This window comes from Octodon degus, unplaced genomic scaffold (genome assembly GCF_000260255.1).
Source record: "Octodon degus isolate 3935 unplaced genomic scaffold, OctDeg1.0 scaffold00386, whole genome shotgun sequence".
NCBI lineage: Eukaryota > Metazoa > Chordata > Mammalia > Rodentia > Octodontidae > Octodon > Octodon degus.
The window spans coordinates 239,314-243,838 of NW_004524962.1; positions in this window are offsets into that span (position 1 = coordinate 239,314).

Consider the following 4,525-nt stretch of genomic DNA (forward strand, 5'->3'; position numbering starts at 1 on the left):
ATGCTCTTGACTTTTGATATTGGCTTTTTGTCCTGCTCTGCTACCGAATTTGTGTATAATTTCTAGTAGCTTCTTGTTGGAATTTTTTGTGTATTCAAAGTAAAGTACCATGTCATCTGCAAATAATGATAATTAAACTTCTTCTTTACCTATGCTTATTCCTTTTATTTCTTTCTCCTGTTAATGGCTCTAGCTAATGATTCAGGAACTATACTGAATAGGAGTAGTGATAGAGGACATCCTTGTCTTTTACCAGATCTAAGAGAAAAAGATTTCAGTTTTTCCCCACTTAGAATTATATTAGCCTTTGGGTGGTCATAGATGGCTTTTATCAGATTGAAGTAGATGCCATATATTCCAATTTTCTTATGAATTTGAACAAGAATGTGTTTTTTACTTTTTCAACAGCCTTTTCTGCATCAATTGAGATGATCATGTGGTTTTTAGTTTTTGCTTTATTGATACAGTGTATTACATTTATAGATTTTCAAATATTGAAACATACTTGCATCCTTGTGATTAATCTTACCTGATCATGGTGTATGATCTTCTTGTTGATTACCTTTATTCTATTTTCTAGGTTTATAGAGGGGATATTTGCATCTATGTTCATGAGGGAGATTGGCCTGTAGTTCTCTTTTTTACTTGGGTCTTTCCCTGGTTATGGTATCAGTATAATAATTGATTCCAGGAATGATTGTGGGGGAACTGTTTCCTTTTCAATTTCATTTAAGAATTTGAGGAGTATAGGGTTATATCTTGTGTTATTTCTTGTAGAATTAAGCTGTATATACATCTGACCTGTACTTTGCTTTGTCAGTAGGTTTACTATTACATCTGTTATTTTATGGGCTGTTAGTGCGTCATTGAGAGATGTTATATTTTCTTAATTCAGTTTTGGCAGTTTGTATTTTTCTAGGAATCTGTCCATCTCATCTATGTCTTCTAATCAGTGAGAGTAAAGACTTTCAAAGTAGCTATTGATAACCTTCTGAATTTCCACCTGGTCTGTGGGAATTACACGCTTTTCCTTCCTTATGGCTTGTATTTGAATTTTCTCTTTCCTCTTTTTGAAGAGGGTTGCAAGGGGCTTATTGATTTTATTAGATATTTCGAAGAATCAGCTTTTTGATTTGTTAATTATTTGAACTGTTTCCTTCTTCTCAAATGAATAAATTTCTGCGGTAATCTTTATAATTGTTTCCCCTCTTTGTGCTCTGGGTATGTTTTGTTCTTCTTTTTCTAGTTGTTGGAGGTGTAGCATTAGGGTGTTTATTTTTTCCTCTTCTGTTTTCCTAATATGTGAGTTTATAGCTATGAATTTTCCTCTGAGAACTGCTTTCATTGCATCCCATAAATTACTATAAATTGTGTTTAACTTTTCATTGAATTGTAGATATTTTTTAATTTCTTCTTTAATTTGCTCTGAGACCCATTGATTCCTGAGGACGGTGCTATTTAATTTCCACGTATTTGTGGGGTTTTTCTGGTTTCTGTTGTTATTTATTTCCACTTTAATTGCACTGTGCTCAGAAAATATGCATAGGAGAAATTCTGTTTTCTTGCATATACTTAAGCATGACCTATGGACCAGTATGTAGACTATTTTAGAAAATAAGCCATGTGCAGCTGAGAAAATTGTGTATTCAGTTGTGTTCGGGTGGAACACTGTATATGTCCACAAAGTCCATTTATTTCAAGATCAGGTTCAGTTCTGTTACTTCTTTGCTAATATTTGTCTGCTTGACCTATCTTTTTGGGATAAGGGGGTGTTAAGCTCTCCTGTTAAGATTGTGGAATTTGATATTAAATTTTTCATGTCCATTGAGATTTGTTTTATATAGTTGGGTGCTCCCGTGTTTGGTGCATACATATTTATGATTGTTACCTCTTCCTCTTGAATTTTTTCCCCTAAACAGTATATGGTTTCCTTCTTCATTTTCCTTGATCATTCATGGTTTGAAGGTGAGACTTAGAATATGATTGCTACCCTTCCTTTTTTTTCTGTGCTGCTTGATCATGTAGCATTTTTTTTCCATCCTTTGACTTTTAGACTATGAATTTCTTTATGAGTTAAGTATGTTTCTTGTATACAGCATATTGGTGGATTTTGTTTCCTAATCCACTGTGCCAATCTGTTTCATTAGTTTGTGAATCAAGTCCATTCACATTGATGGTTTTATTTGAGATGTACTGACTTACGATTGACATGTTATTTACATGTTCTTCTTTGCTCCTTTTCCTCCTGTATTTAATTATTTGCCCTATTTAGTTGTTTTTTTTTTTCTGTTCTCATTCATGGAATTCTGATCATTTTGGTCCCCCTCTAGAAAGTCTTTAGGAGGTTTTGTAGGGTTGGCTTTGTCATCATGAAATTCTTTATTTGTTCTTTGTCATGGAAGTATTTCACTTCTCCATCAAAGTTCAAACAGATTTTTGCAGGTTATAGTACTCTGGGCTCGATTTTCTTCTCAAAAATGACTTGAAGTACGCTGCTTCATGGTCTTCTTGCCTTCTTGGTTTGTGAAGAGAAGTCAGCCATTATTCTGATGGGTTTTCCTTTGAATGTGATCTGCTTCTTTTCTCTAGTGGCTTTCAGTATATTATTCTTATGATGGATTTCTGGATGTTGAGTATTATATGTCTCACTGTGTTTTTAATTGAATTGAGGTTACGTTGCATTCTGTATGCTTCGATTACCTGGATGTCACATTGTTTCCTCATTTTTAGGAAGTTTTCTGCTATTACTTCTCCCCCTTTTTTTGGAACTAGGGAATTGAACTCAGATCCTTGTGCTTGCAAGGGAAGCACTTATTTTACTGAGCCATCTTTCCAGCCCCTTTTTCCCTTTTCTTTTTTGTTCTGCCCATATGTTTTAATGTCATTTGTATTGACTACTTTCTCCTTAATACCTATTAGTTTCACATTGTTCAACTTTGCATCGTCTTGCAAGTTTTGAATTATTTTTTCCAGCGTCCTAGTTGTTTTTAAGACATCTTACCTTTACACTAGCTTCACCAGTGTCTTCAAGATTTGAAACTGTCTTCACTTTTACAGAATCGGTTTTGCAGGCCTGTGATTTAGATCTTAAATTCCTATATCTCTTTGACTCTGCTTCATGTAATCTATATCTTTCCTGTATTGCTCATTCAAGGAATCCATCATTTTATAAATCTTTAATTTTTCATCATAGTGCTCTTGAGAAGCAGTTATTAATTCTTTTACTGCAAAGTATTTTTCAGATTGGGTTTCCTCCATATGTTTCTGTTTTTGATTCTTTACTTCAGCTGCTATGAATTGTGTGATTTTTTTTTCTTATTTCAGAAATTAATTCTGCTTTGAGTTCCTCTATACCTTTCTACTGTTGCTTACTTACTTTTGACGCTATTGATTCATATATTTCAGCTGAGCTAGTATCCTCTGCACATGTTCTGCTTGTGCATTGGGTTTCCTCCAAAAGTTGGTTCATTTGATTCTTTACTTCAGATGCTATTAATTCCAAGATTTCATTTTTTATTTCAAGTCTGAGTTCCTTTATACCTTTCTGCAGTTGTTTCTTTATCTCCGAATCTCTTGATTATTTGATTTCCTCTGTGTGATTCCCAGTTTGTTCTCCACTAATATTCTCTGCACTTGTTATCAGCAAATTTGGTGTCTGAGGTTGCATTTTACTCCTTCTCATTGCCATTTTGTATAGCACTGTCTTCTGACCTTTGTTGTAGAGCTTTGGTGTAGTTATAACCTTATTACCTACTAAAATTCAGATGCAGATCTACAAAGTTTGAATTTATCCATTTGAGTCTGGCTTGGGTCTGGATACTGTGCTCAGCTCCTTCTTGCTGCAGCCCTTGGGAGTGAACATGTTGTACCCCTTTGGCAAGATGTTCTGCTTCTGGACTAGCTGGGTGGTTCTGTCCCCTACTCTCTCTGCAGGGACTGTAGCTGCAGAGTTTCATCCCAGGCCTTTATAGCAGGCCCAAGATAAGTCTGAATGGAACAAGTGGCAGTAGGGGAGAGGGAAAGCTCTCCCTCACACTCACCGTGTCTGTGCTAGGACTGGATCTGGAGGAACCGAGAACATGGCAGAAGTTCTCACTTACTGGAGGCTTGGGGGGCCTGTGGAGTGGTGGTGGGTGTCCCAAGGGATTAGAAGATGATCTCACTCATGCTGCACCTGGATTTGAACCGGTAAGATTCTGGGGGCGCTGGCTAGCTAGCAGCTCTCCCACACACTCCTCATTAATATTTTTTAACAATTTTTTAAGAAAGAAATAGCAATATGACAGTTTCAAAACCAATTATTAGGATAGTTTCAAAAATTAATACATTGCATATCTTATATATTGATATGTTTGAGATAAGATTTATTTTCATTATTTCTAGATGGAGTTCTCTGTGTCTTACTTAATTGTAAGCCAGAATTCTTTTTCCCAGAGTTGCATAATGTTCTGCTACTCCTTCTGCAAACAGTCGTCTCATGTCACATTTGTTGACTCCAGATGATCTGTGGGTACCTATTAGGCTA